Source organism: Sarcophilus harrisii, chromosome 4 (genome assembly GCF_902635505.1).
Source record: "Sarcophilus harrisii chromosome 4, mSarHar1.11, whole genome shotgun sequence".
Taxonomy (NCBI): Eukaryota; Metazoa; Chordata; class Mammalia; order Dasyuromorphia; family Dasyuridae; genus Sarcophilus; species Sarcophilus harrisii.
Window position 1 is genome coordinate 347846961 of NC_045429.1, and position 15321 is coordinate 347862281.

Genomic DNA, 15321 nt, shown 5'->3' on the forward strand with positions numbered 1-15321 from the left:
TCATCCAAGACAGGATGACATTCTCTTCATACTCATCCCTCTGGATCAGGACTCCTCATAGCTGTGCTTGAAAGCTGCTTCACAAGATCAAGTTGGGTACTCTGAGTAGATTGCCTCATCAAGTCTGAAACCTTTTGGAGAATAGACAACAAAGAAAAAGAAAATGTTCATTAGTATCAATTTCCCCCATTCTCCCTCCCCCCCGCCCAACTCCTCCTTTCAATCTAGGACTTTTGTCAAAGCTCCAAGTAGTAGGCTACAGTCACATCTAGGGAACAGCAAGTAAACCAAAGTTTGGTCAGATGACATAACTGGAACTAGAAGAAGTCTTAGAGATCCTTTATTCTGACTCTCTCATTCTTTTTATAGGAGGAAACCAAGGTCCAGAGAGAAGTGACTTACTTAAGTCACTCAGCTAATAATTGTTGAAGAGGCGACTCATTCTCCTTAAGAATCTTAAGTCAAATCTGATGATTTGGGAAACCCTGGTAAAAAACAGACCAGCATGGCATGTCCAAATCAAAAAGAGTACTCTGTTCTATTAGTGAAGCAGAATTGCAGTAACTCAAAAGAAATGTGAGATATATAAATTGAGAGACATCTCTACTTCAAATGTTCATGTGGACTATTTGTGCCTGATCTGTTGTAAAGCCTTCCAAGTGCCTATTGGTCCAATCAGTCACAGGACATACTGTACCTCGACCCACAACATGGTGGTATTATTTTGGTCCTCTTTAAGAATGAAGAACATCAACCAACTAACCAATTCTGGTCTTCCAATTTGCAGTCCTAAGAATTTTCCACTGTTCTACTGGCCAGAGAGACTAATCACCAAAACCAAAAACTAGCTGTTAAGAACCACCCTAATAATGTTCCATAAAAATATCACAGTTTGTATTTCTGTTCAATGTGTTCATTTCTTATTTTGTAGGCAGTGTGTATTACTTGAAACTGACATCAAATTATACTTAATTTATCCACAGCTGTGAGGCAGAGGTTGGGTGGGAATTTGAGAAAAATCCTCCCCCCTCTTCTGGTCAGTCAATTAGTCAGTCAGCCTTTAGCACTTAATAAGGGGACCTAGAGTAGAATATAAGTCATTACTTCTCCCTTTTACAAGGACATGAATTATTCAGTAAAGAGCTAAATCCATTTTTATTGCAGCCTCAAATTTATGGAAGTAGGATTAGGTTGGGTCTTTTTCAATTCTTGTCTTTTTTTTTTCCATTCACTGTTCACTCAAGCACCAGAGAAGAAGCGTCTCCTCCTTGTGTCCCACTATCCCACTGGAAAAGGTCCCCTGTTGGGTGGTGTAAATAGGGAAGGGACCACTGCCTTCCATAGCAAACACTGTCACTTAGCCATATGCCTTTCACATCTGTCATGAATACTGATGAACCTGTACCTCTGCTGCCTCAGAAACTAGCAAACTATCCTCTTAAGAAGAGAAATAAAATATTCAGCCTTTTGTGATGATCTTAATGTCAGCTGTTAGAGGTTTTTAAAAAAATGTTAGTGATCTATTCAATGCATTGGCCACTTCTGAAGTCTGACCTTAACCAGAAAGGTAGATAGGGAAGTTATTTCTGGAAGGAAGAAGGAGAAAAGAAGGCAGATAAGTAGATGGGGCTGGTTAGTTCTAATGAGAATACTGTACAAGTGATAAGGTTGGATCCACTTTCCCAGAGGGAGTACATTTTTCCTTAGGGACTTTTGGATACTCATTGGTTCTTTGCAGAGCACTTAATGCACAGGGGAAAGGGCTTCAAGAAACATCTGGGGAAAAGGAACTTCATACTAGTCCGAAGAGCTCACTTCGATTTTGAAAAATCTGACCTTACATAAATGGCACTGTGAATTGGTCCAACCACTGAGGAAAGCAAATTAGAAGTAAGTCAAGAAAGTGATTAAGATGGTCATATTTTTTAACTCAGAGATCCCACTGCTTAATAGATAACTCAAGGAGAGCAAAGATCTTCCTAGTCTGTATAGATCAAAATATTCATAGTACTACTTTTTATGGTAGCAAATATCTGGAAATAAAGTAACTGTACAACAATTGGGAAAAGCTAAACATATTGGGGTATGTGGGTACAATGGAATATTACAATTTCAGAAGCAAAAATGATTATGCTGAATTCAGAAAACTTTTCTTCTATGCTATTGTTTTCAGTAATGTCCAACTCTTTGTAATGCCATTCAGGGCTTTCTTGACAAAAATACTGGAGTGGTTTATTATTGCCTTCTCCAGTTCATTTTATAAATTGGCAACTGAGGCAAACAGAATTACACGACTGTCTCAGGATCATACAGCTAAGAAGAGTCCAAAGGTTTGAAGTTGGATTTGAACTTATGAAGAGGAGTCTTGCTGATTCTAAGAAAGGAAGGAAGGAAGCAAGACAGTAAGTAAGCAAGAAAGAAAGTTAGAGAAAAGAAAAATAAAGGAAGCCCTTACTCTCAAAAAGCTTACATTTTAAAGGGGGAGAAAACCCCCTTTAGGCAGACAAAAGGAAGTAGAAAAACAAAGATGATGGGACAACAGGGGATATCCTGGTACTAGGACATCTTATTCCATGAATCTGAAAGTAGGGGAGGCAGCAGATATAAACTGGAGGAACTAACACTTAAACATATAAGTAAATACATAGCAAAAGGTGGGAGCCCCAGCATTTAGGGAAATCTAGAAAGGCTTCATATGGAGGTGATACTCTGAGCTCTGATGGAAATTAGAGCTTCTAAGAGCATGAGGAAAAGGAGCAAGAGGATGAGCACCTAGGAGAATGAAAGAATTAGTAGAAGTGGCTTCTATAAATAAAGGACCTAGGACTCAAGGGTGTTTGAACCCCAGGAGAGATGTTTTGTTGCCACAATTTCCCAGAATCACAGTCATGAGTATAGTAATCTTGTATTTCTTTCCTCTAGGCTCAAGAAAATTGTTTGGTTTTCTTTATTTTAGGTTATTGCTTTGTTTTTATGAAAATGCTTATAACCGGCTTTGGTAGTCTGATTGTACCTACTTGAAATGCATTTAGAGAGTCTTCTAAGGGTAAAGATATCACATGCCTTGCATCTATGTCATCCGTCAACCCAGTTCATGATTCTCCTGGAGGCCTCTTGTCTGCTCAGATACTGAAACTAGTCAGGATTTAGGCTCTAAGAGCAAATGACTCTATGACCATCAGAACTTGTAAGTTCATGACAGATTTCTTAAACATAAACAGATGGTTCTAGATGTCCTTCATCCTGGGAAGGCCATGGAGCCTAAGCCTGAAATTTGAGGAATAACTGGCCAAGAAGTACAAGACAACTCCAGATGTCATTTCTATCTTTGGATTCATAACCCATTTTGGTGGTGGATTCATGCATGATTTATGATTCACTTGACTATGTGAAGAAAAATGAACCAAAGCACAGACTGGCAAGACATGGCTTGTATAAGAAGGAAAAGACATCAAAAAAGCAGCAAAAGGAATATAAGAACAGAACAAAGAATGTCAGGGGTACTGCAAAGGAAAATGTTGGTTCTGGGAAAAGAAGGAATAAAAGGCTGGAATATATTTATAGGATCAGGTTGTGAAAAGCTCTAAATGTCAGAAAAGTAGGTGTGGTTTTTTTTCATCCTAGAAGTAATAGGGAGCCACTGAAGTTTTTGAGTAGGGGAAGTGACATGGATAAATCTTCCTTTTAGAAAAGTTACTTGGGCAGCTTTATGGAGATTGGGTTGAAATGGGAAAAGATGAGTCAAGCAGACCAATTAGAAGATTCAGTAATCACAACGATGGTAGTGCCTTTCACAGAAATGGAAAAATAGGTATTTAAAGCAGTACAGGTTTCCCAAGTTGATAGATCAGGAAAAATAGTATAGATACAGTATTATTTCAGGATAGTCTTTCACAATATCCTGTAAATGTGATAGATAGAAAAATATGGTGTGAATACTAGTACGATTAGGTTTGGAACTAATTGAATAGCTCTCTTGAATGTTGATCAAGTTGATCAACTGGGGAATGGTCTGTAGCGGTTCATAACTTTGGGGACTATTAATGATAATATTTATATAACATTTTCAAGTTTTCAAAATATTTTACAAATATTTTCTCATTTTATCCTTTCAACAACTCTCAGAGATCAGTGGTATTATAACCCCCATTTTACAGATGAGAAAAATAAGACAAACAGAGAAGTTTGTTTATTGCCCAGGGGATAACTTGTGAGTGTCAGGCTGTATTGGAAAGCAAGTTTTCCTGATTCCAAGTCCACTGCTCTATTCACTGTGCCTACCTGTATTCTTGGCTATACTGTATTCAATATTTTAATCAATTACTTAGAGTATGAATTTTCAGAAGATATAAACCTGGTGGGGATAGCATTGGATGACAAAGTTGGTATCCAAGTAGATCTTTACAGATTGTAACAGTGGGTGAAAGTTAATAGGATGACGTTTAATAAGAAAAAAGTGGTAAGTTCTGGAATTGACTTCAAACAAACTGCCTAAGAATAAAATGGCAAAATTTCCTCTACTACTGTAGATTGTCACCTCTTCTGCAATTTGTAACCTTTGAAAGTTGTCTGGAGAATTTAAGAGCTTAGGGGACTTGGCCAGGCTCATACAGCCCATATCTGTCAAAATCTGTTAGCACAGAACAATGAAATGTTCCAAGAAATAACAACAGAACTATTTCAATAATATCCAGAGTGATTGAGGAGCTTAAAAAAGTTTTTTTCACAAAAACTAATACTTAACTTTTATTAAATAAAAAGCAATAATTATCGAAACTATCTGATTCTAGTGAAGAAATAGAAAGTTAGATCTGTGGAACAGAGTAGATATACAATACACAGTAGAAAATAATTATAGTAACCTTGGATTTGACAAATATTTGATAAATTAAGCTTTTGGAATTCACTATTTGGTAAAAAAAAAGAAATTGGAGAAATTGGAAAGCAGGCTGGCAGAAACTAGGTATAGATCAATATCTTATATCATTTACCAAGATAACATCAAAAAGGATACATGACCCAATCACAGAAACATCATAAATAAATTAGAAGAACATGAAACATATTACCTATCATACTTATGGATAGAAAAATGTATGAGTAAACAAGAGATAGAGAGCATTGTGATATATAAATGGTTAATAAAATGGAGTTAAATGGATATTAATTAAATAGTAATAATTAAATGGATAATTTTATAAAATTCATAAATTAAAGTCTTGTAAAAATAAAACCAGTATAGCTAAGATTAGAAGGAAAACAGAAAAATGGAGAAGTGTTTATATATATATATATATATATATATATATATATAGTCTTAGATGAAGATCTCATCTCAAATACATATCAAATATATGAAGGACTTTGTCAAATTTATAAGAATATAAGTCATTCCCCAATTGACAAATGGTTAAAGGAAAAAAACAATCAGTTTTTGCATAAAGAAATCAAAACTATCTATAGTCATGTGAAAAAATTCTCCGAAGTGTTATTGATTAGAGAAATGCAAACTAAAACAATTTTGAGATGTCATCTTACACCTCTCAGATTGATTAAATTTTTATAGAGGGGGAAAATGACAAATATTGGAGAGGATTTGGGAAAATGAGGACATTAATTCATTGTTGGTTAAATTGAACTGATCCAACCATTTTGATGAGCAATCTGGAATTATACCCAAAGAGTTATAAAACTGTGTATATTCTCTGATCCAGTGATATCATTATTATGTCTGTTTTTCAAGGTCATAGGGGAAAAAGGAAAAGAACCTATATGGTCTAAAATATTTATAGCAGCTCTTTTAGTGGTGGCAAGAAACTGGAAATTGAGAGGATGGAAAATGACTAAACAAGTTATAGTGTATGATTGTGATAGAATACTACTGTGCTTTAAGAAATGATGAGCAGGTTGATTTTAGAAAAAATATGGAAAACTGCATGAAATAATGAAGTGAAATGAGCAGATCTAAGATAACATTGTATACAGTAACAGTAATATTATTCAAAGAATGACTGTGAATGACTAAGCTCTTCTGAGTATTATAACTATTCAAATCAACTACAAAGGATCTATGAAGGAAAATGTTATCCACCTCCAGAGAAAGAACTGATAAATTGAAGTATGCATAACATGGCTTTACTGATACGAGTATATGTGGCCTTTTCTGGTATGGGGGAGGGGGAAAGAAATGGAGACAGTTGGAACTTAAAATTAAAAAAATAATTAGAGCTCTCAAAGTAAAAGTTGAAATGACAAAAAAAGCAAATCAATTGTATAGGAAAGAAAATCAAAAAATACTGGAAAAGCATCCTGCTCTGAAAAGAAAAATGGTAGATTAAAACACAAAATATAATGTTGCAACCAAAAAAAAATTAAAGGAAAGTCCAAAGATAGCAAAATTAAAAAAAATTTAAAAAACCAAAACAACTTTTGAGATCTCTGTAAACCAAAGCAAATAATCTTAAAGATAGAGTTCAATAAGACAATCTGGAATCATTGGTTTTCAAGAAAAACATGATGAAACAAACAGCCTGGATACCATATTGCAAGAAACATTTGACAAAATTATCCAGAAGTATTCAGACTAAAAGGCAGTTCAACAGAATATATAGAATGCCATGAGAAAAATGTCCCTAGTTAAGTCCATCCAAAAACATAATTGCCAAACTCTAGAGTTTCAGAGAATCTTACAACTGGCAAGGAGGAAACAATTCATGTCAGAGAATACCAGCTTGAATTGCCTAGGACTATTTATCAGTGACTAAGGAAATTTTTTTAAATGACAGAATATGATATATTGAAAAGGAATGATTCACACTCAAGGTTAATTTATCCTTAAATGATGATCATTTTCTTATATGAAAAAGATGGATTTTCAATAAAATTAATGATTTCATGTGCTCATAGAGCTAAAGCCAGATAGAAATAGAATTTATTCTCTTCATTGACAAATGAGGAAATGCTCCACAGAGGTTAAATTCTTGCCTTAAGTCACAACAATTATAAAACTAGAGGCGGATTTGAACTCAGGTCCTTGAACTCCAAAGTTACTGTTCTTTCTATTGCTCTGCATTATCTCCGGTACTACTCAAGAAGTTAGATAGCTATATGGCACTGTGGATAGAGTATCAGATCTGAAATCAGAAGACTTTTATCTTTCTGAGTTCAAATCTTGATCTCAAAAACTTATTAGCTATGTGATCCTGGGCAAATGACTTAATCCTATTTGTCTAGAAGGAAATGGCAATCATTCTACTTTTGCCAAGAAAATCCTACATGAGGTCATGAAGTCAGAAATGACTGAAAGACAACTTAAAAGGGCCAAAAAGTGAGCAGACTACTTGAAATCAAAGCGTAGTAAATGAAAGTTAAACAAGCCCGTATAGCATAAAAAGGTCAGGTGATGACTCATTATTTACATTGCACAAATGGGATAGTGACTATTGTGCCTTAGATGAGACATAGAGAAAACAAAAAAGAATAGCCACGGCCAATCCCAACGAGGGGATCTAGGTGAAGGAAACAGGAGCTGTAGTCTGGGAGTTAGAGCTGGGGTTTTGGCTAAATCCAGAGATACAGGATCAGCTAATGAAAAAATAGGAAGATGGATGGGAAGAATCCTTGGGACACAATCGGAACTACCTTTTTCACTCATTACAACTCAACACTTCCCTATTGTACCTGCTCTGTTGCCAAGCAATCTCAGAACCTATTTCTTTCAGATTCTGCATCTGATTCTTTTTTGTTTGCTTATTTGGAAAATTTTTAATAATTGTGGTGCAAAATCAAAAAAACTTAGAGACCATATCCCTAAAACGAGGATGTTTCTTTGACTCATTCCACATGGCTGTCAAAATCATTCTTACAACAGTTTTTCTGGCATAACCACTTAGGCTATTAAAAAAAATATTGGTCCAAACAAAACTGTTTTTTTCCTCTGTCATCCAAGCAGTTTTAAGTACTTTTGCTAGTGTTATTCTCCATGCCTGAAATTTCCTTCTTCTCCCATTCTTTAAAATACCCTAATGCTTTCCAAAGTTTAAGGTTCAGCTCAAATCTCTTCCTCCATGAAATCATCTTATTCTAGATTTTTTTTTTCTTTTCACACCTGGAGTGCGGTGATCACTCAGTCCTTAGAATTACCACAGCTTTTCCATCCTTTTGTCATTTATAACCTATTCTCCCCCCAAGGGTAGCTAAATGGATAAACTAGACCTGGAGTCAGAAAGACCTGAATTCAAATGCAGTCTCAGATACTTAATACCAATAATTCTTTTTTTTCAATTAAAGCTTTTTTATTTTCAAAACATATGCATGGATAATTTTCAACATTCATCCTTGCAAAACCTTGTGTTCCAAATTTTTTCTCTCCCTCCCCTCCACCTCATCCTCTAGACTGTAAGTAATCTAATATACCTCCATCTGATTCTTAAAGTAGTCTAAAGCTGGGCAACCAATAGTAGCTACACAGATGACAGTGAGAAAATCTCCCCATAGACACTAAGAAAAAATAAGCACAACAATTTGCTGATAGGAGTGTTTGATCAAAAAAATTTATAGATCTCCATCCTAGAGGAAATAAGCAAAGGTGAAAAGAATGAAGTGACTGTATTTCTTTAAATCAGGACACCACAATAAAGAAAATTTAAACAAAGAGAGAAAGGGGATGAGAAAAAAAGAACCTCTAGGACCACACTCTTATCTGCATTGGGCAAAGGAAGTTTAAAAAAATAGATTATATCACTCAAAATAGAATGAAAGGACTGAGGGCTTGCCCTAGCAAAGGAAGGAGAAGGAAAGGGTGTATGATCTGTGTCTGAGAGTGGATTGCTAGAAGTAAAGCAAGTTGCAGATCCCTAAAATTGATGCCCCAAAGGCAAGATCCAATATACTGAAATCTGAACTGGGAAGGGAGCCTAAGGGAGGACACTGGAATTGGATTCTTTCAAGAAACATATGTTCTTGGCACTGATGTGTTTTAAAGAATAATACAATGAAATTTGATGACGAGCAAAGCAAACAATCAAATTACCATGTGGTGGTGATAGCCATTCACTAGGGAAATGCATACTCACCGTACCAGTTTGCATGCTCCTTGCTTGGCAAATAATAGCAAATTAATTTTTAGAAATGGCAAGTGAAATTTGTGTTCTCTATTTCTCAGAGAGTCAGTGACCTATGCCTCAGCTCCACCTGTGTCTATGAGGTAGTGTTAGCACGTTGTTGGTAGGTACTTGGATTTGTGGATTTACTACCCAAGTGGAAATTAACTCTGAGCCCCTAACCACAGGTGATCCTCACATCTTTTTGCAAACTTGATGTACTCCAGTGAGTGCTAATTGGGTTACTTTGGCATCATGATGTCAGCTTTCTGCAGAAGTAGATATGCAAGCTGCAGATAGTTGTTATTATTTTATTCTTAACATAGAAAACTGATAGGTAAATAAACAGGACATGAAACCAAGCACATAATACATGGCAGAATAATAAAACAATCTATTAAGTGGCTACAAGGCTATTGCTCTCTGAATTCCAAAAGTCCCCCCAGACTTTGGATCAATCTCAATTTAGGAACTCTATGTTGTTATTGCTTAGTCATTTTTCAGTTACATCCAACTTTTCATGAACCCATTTGGAGTTATCTTGACAAAGATTTCCTTCTCCATTTTATAGATGAGGAAAATGAGGCAAATGAGGTTGAGTGACTTGCCCAAGATCACATAGCTAATAAATGTCTGAGGACAGATTTGAACTCAGGAATGTGAGTATTTTGACTTTAAACTTAGGACTATCCAGACACTCTAACTATGGTGTCCTCTAGTAGCCCTTAAGGGCTCTAACACATACATAAGTTTAGATTATTTAGCTGCCCATGACTATTACATCTCTGAATGAACAAAGAAGTGTAAAAAATAAAGTTTCCATAGATTATTCAATTTAAAATTCTAGTAGGACTGCTCATCAGTAGCAGAGGTAGAAAAATCTGGTCCAAGTACTTTTTTGTCATCAAGTGCAAAATGAATCAGAAAAGAATTAGTGTTCCCCCAGTCTTAGCCATCTGGAGTGTTTTATCATAGGAGAGTATCCACAATTATTTCTCAGTTTTAACTATCTCATCATACAACAGAGTGAATGAACACAATAGACAACTCCAACAAGGAGTAGTGACATCACTGTCTTTCCTAATTTCTCTTTTTCTAGGCTTCAATGCTGTTCCCTCCTAAATTAACCATGTCTCTCTTCAACCTGAAGAAATTCCCATCATTTGACATAGCAAGGTGGTAAAGGTGTGGACATAGTGAGGGGATACTACACCAGCAATTATTTGGACTGCAAAGTGGTTAGAACACTAGACCTAAAGTCAGGACAATCTGAGTTCAAACCTGGCCTCAGACACTAGCTATGATCCTAAGTAAATCTATTAATCTGTCTGCCATAGTTTCTATATCTGTAAGATGAGAATGATAATAAATAATACCTACTCCCCAGGAAGATTGGAAAACTCAAATTACATATATATATATATATATATATATATATGTGTGTGTGTGTGTGTGTGTGTGTACATATACATATACATAAATACATACATATAAGTGTATATATAGAATATATAACCATATATTCTCTCTCTCTCTATATATATATATAAAAAAGCTTAAAGTTCTTTAGAAATACTAATGACAAAATCTCTAAAAGTATGAGCCAATATTTATGCTGATGGATAGATTGTTAACTTGTCTTGATTTCAGTTTCCTAAACTATATAATGAAGAATTCAGATGAAATGACCTTCAAGGTCATTTCCAGCTCTGTGTCTATCATCCTATGATCCATTCCTTTAGACAAATTTTCAAAGGTTATAAACACACATTATTTAGAAGAAATGCACACTATCGACAACCATCTAAAATGGTTCAAAATCAGTAATTAAAGAAATGAAAATTAAATAAACTCTGAAGTATTGACAGACAAATATCAAGTTATCAAAGACAAGAAAGACTAGAATATTGAAGATGATGTGAGGAGACAGGCATGGCAATCCATTACTCTTGAAGATAAATCTGAATCACAGATTTAGGGCTAGATAAGACCTGAGAGGTCATCTAATCCAGTTCTCTCCTTTTATAACTGAGAAAATTACTCTTAAAGAGGCAAAGTGATTTATCCAAGGTCACAAGATAGTAAATAATGGCTCTATGACTTGAACCCATGTTCCCTGACTTCAAATATTGCACATATTCTACTGCACCAGTTGGTCTAAACAATGGGAAAATAATTACATATTATACAGAGAATTATTAAATTATTCCTGATTTTTGACAACTCCTGGATTTATAATCCAATAAGATTAAGATGTCAAGTGAAGATAGTTATGTTCAAAAATACTAATAACATTATTTGTGATAACTAAATCTGGAAAAGAAGCCATATGCCAAGTAATAAAGGAATGTCTAAACAAATTGTGTCAATGTGATAGAATATTATGTGTGCCATTACCAATGAATTAATATGATAATTTGAGGAACATACTCAAATACTTGTATGAATTGATAAGGAATAAAAATAGCATCAAAAGTATAATAATCACAATAACTACAATGCTGTAAATGAAGTCAATACTGTGGTTGAGTCATTTTTTAGTTGTGTCCAACTCTTTGTGATCCCATTTGGGTTTTCTTGACAGAGATGCTGGAAAGTTTTATCATTTCCTTCTCCAGCTCATTTTATGCATGGAGAAATTGAGGCAAAGAGTTAAGTGGCCATACTAGTAAGTGTCTGAGAGGCTGGATTTGAACTCAGGAAGAAGATTCCTGACTCCAGTTCTAGCAGTCTATCCACGGTACCACAGAGCTGCCCTAAGTCAATACTAAAAAACTACAAAATTCAACTCAGATACAAGGGAGAATTTTAGAAGCACACTATCAAAGTGAAAGTATACATAATTCTCCTTTATTAACAACTGATAAACTATAAAGGGAAAGTGACATGTAATATCTGTGGTAGTCATTCCTGACCATTTTGAGGGAATGTACTTTATGAGGTATTGCATGGGGAAAGGGGTTGGTTGGATGTTGGTTGTTAAGTGTCTGTTGTGTCAAAATATAATGTATACAAAATAATGAATGAATTAATGTTAGTGAACTGAAGGTTTAATATTAATCAGTGATATGACAGACAAAAAATTTAAAGCAATCTTAGGCTACCTTGAGTAAAAATATATAATGTTCAACTTGAAGGATACAGGCTTATCACACTATGTCCTGGCTGCATCACAACTAGAATACTTTACTGATTGGAGTGTTGTATTTTAGAACGGACAATGATGAACAGAAATACATCCAGAGCATGGCATCCAAAGTCTGTGATGACTTGAAAACCTTTCCATACAGAAATGATGAGGGGAATTGGGATATTTTAACTTAAAGAAGAGAAGACTTGGGGATTGTGCATAATAGGAATCTTCAAGTATTTGAAGGGCTGCCAAAGATTTGATTTCAAAGATTAGGTTTGTTCTGCCTAGGCTTAGAGAGCAGAATGATGATAAATGGATGGAAATTACAGGCAGGAAGAATTCAGTTCTACTTAAGGAAAAACTTCCTAATAATTAGAGCTACCCACAAATGGAATGGATTGCCTGAAAGGACAGAGAAATGGGAGGAGGGAATTTACATTCCTCATCATTAGAAGCTTTCAAGCAGAGTCAATCCCATGTGGGATTATTGTATATACCACTCATAATTTGGACTAGATGGTTTTTTGTGTTGTTTTGTTTTTTGCTGAGGCAATTGGGGTTAAGTGATTTGCCCAGGGTCACGCAGCCAGGAAGTGTTAAGTGTTTGTGGTCCGATTTGAACTCAGGTCCTCCTGACTTCAGGACTGGTACACTATTCACTGCACCACCTAGTTGCCCCTGGACTAGATGGTTTTTAAGGTTGTTTTTAAGTCTTAAGATTTTATGAGTCTGTGATTCTAATACTTGCCCAGTCTACCTCACAGGGTTATTATAAGGCTCAAATAAGTTGCATGAACATTTGAAGATGTCTTCCAATGATGACCCATCTACAGCTCTAGTTCCAAGCAGTTGTTCAAGGACACCTGAAGGTCCAAGCTCGAGATGATTCACTGGTTATCGGTAGCTATATTCATATCAGGCCTTCCTTCATGGTGTTTCTTGACAAAATGAAATGCTATATGTAAAAGTGCTTTTCAGACCATCAAGCCCTATAGAGATTAGAGTGTCTGCCCTTGGGAAAGAGTCTTCCCAGAGCGTCTCTTTAAAACTCAGATGTGAATTCTTTGACAACAGAAGTTAAATTCAACCTCTGACTCTGGCTAAATCAGAAGATCTAGGAGCAGCTAGATGGCACAACAGATAGAGCACTGGCCCTGAAGTCAGGAGGACCTGAGTTCAAATTTGACCTCAGACACTTAACATTTGCTAGCTATGTGAATCTGGGCAAGTCATTTAACCCTAACTGCCTCAGCCAAATAAATACATAAATACATAAATTAATGAAGGAATGAACAAATAAATAAGATCTGAAGATATCTAAAGAGAAAGAGCTAAAGCCCTCATGGTCCAATTTTCCCAATGATTCTAGCCACTTCCTTTCTACTTACCCAGTTGTAGCATGAAGATTTTTCTTGACTTAGCAGAACTCACTTTGTCATCTGATGCTGGTAATTTGTCTAGCCTCATTTGTCCTAATTCCTTGGGGCCGAATTGTGACTCTACTTGTCAAACTCTTTTTTAACTCCTTAAAATAAAAAAAAAAAAACAGGCAAAATTGTTCTACAAATTGTTTGGGTTTTCAGTTAAGGAAAAATTCATTCCCATCCTTTTGTCACCTAGAAGTCCCTTCAATAGGGAAGTGCCGTGGTTAAAACAGTACTTTAGGAAAATCACTTTGGAAGCTATATGGAAAGTGAAATGGAGAAGGGAGAAATTGGAACCTAAAAGACAAATTAGTAGTTTTTTTTAAAAATAGTCCAACTGAAAGGGTATGAATTCCTTAACTAAGGTGGTGATGCTAAAAATAGAAAGGAGAGGCAGAAAAAAGATATGGAAGTAGAAATCATACTATGTTATAACTTATTAAACATATGGTATAAGGAAGAATTAGGAGCTGAAGATGACTTCTAGGTGACAAAAGGATGAGAATGCCTTCCACAAAAATAGAGAAATTTAAAAGAGGGTTTTGGGGTTTGGGGGAAAAATTTATAGTAAGATGTTTTCAGATCTACCTTGACCCATCATTGGATGCTTATTCTCTATTTATCCAAAATAAAAGGGATAGGCCACACTCATACTCACTAGCTACTGCATCCTAGAATTTATAATAGAGAAGAAGCAAGCTGAGCATAGTCTGACATGCATCCTAGATAGTGGTAAAATAGATTTCAAGGAGTTCAGAAGAAAAATAAAGGGGAATCTCATTAAAGTACTTTAGGAGAAGTAAGCCCAGGAAGAATGAGAATAAATATTTATTAAGCACTTACTGTGTGTCTGCCTCAATAAATAGAGGACCTGGGCCTAGAGTCAGGAAGATCTGAGTTCAAATATGATCTCAGCTACTTACCTACTGTGTGATCCTGGGCAAGTCATTTAATCCTCTTTGCAACAGTTTCCTCATCTGTAAAATAAGTTGGAGAAAGAAATGGCAAATCACTTCAGTATCTCAGCCAAGAAAACCCCAAACAGGGTCATGAAGAGTCAAAAAGGATTGAACAACAGCAATAATTACAACAAACTTACCAGGTACTGTGCTTTGTACTTTAAAATATTATCTCATTTGATCCTTGTAACAAGCCTAGAAGGTAGCTACTACTATTGTTCCTATTTTATAGAGAGGGAATTGAAACCAAGGTTAAATGACCTTCTTTGGGTTACTGAATTAGTCAGGGACCGAATTTGAGCTCAGGTTTTCTGGGCTCTGGGCCCAGTGCTCTATTCACTATATACTATACACCATCAAGGGGGAGATAAACAAGAAAGAAATTTTGAATACACAAAGGGAAACAGTTCCTTTGAGAAAGAGAAATTAGATTTTTCTGAAGAGACTGATGGGGATGCTGATGGAATTCACCAACCAATTTAGATAACTACCAGGGATTTGATGCCCAAGATAAATAAGAAGATATCATGTTACATAGTGCAGATGAATGATCTCTCAGATTTTCTTTTTTCTTTTTACCATTTAGTAGTATTTTGTTCTTTCCAAGTACATGAAAAGATAGTTTTCAACATTCACCTTTGCAAAGCCTTGTATTCCAAATTTTTCTTCCTCTCTCCATTCTTCTCTCCTCCCCAAGAGAGCAG

The 15321-nt window shown here is 35.5% G+C and overlaps 1 pseudogene; it reads left to right on the top strand.

The window, feature by feature from the left end:
* The first annotated feature begins 3072 nt into the window (after positions 1–3072).
* Positions 3073–3577, top strand: LOC100921694 (annotated as a pseudogene).
* Positions 3578–15321: the final 11744 nt, after the last annotated feature.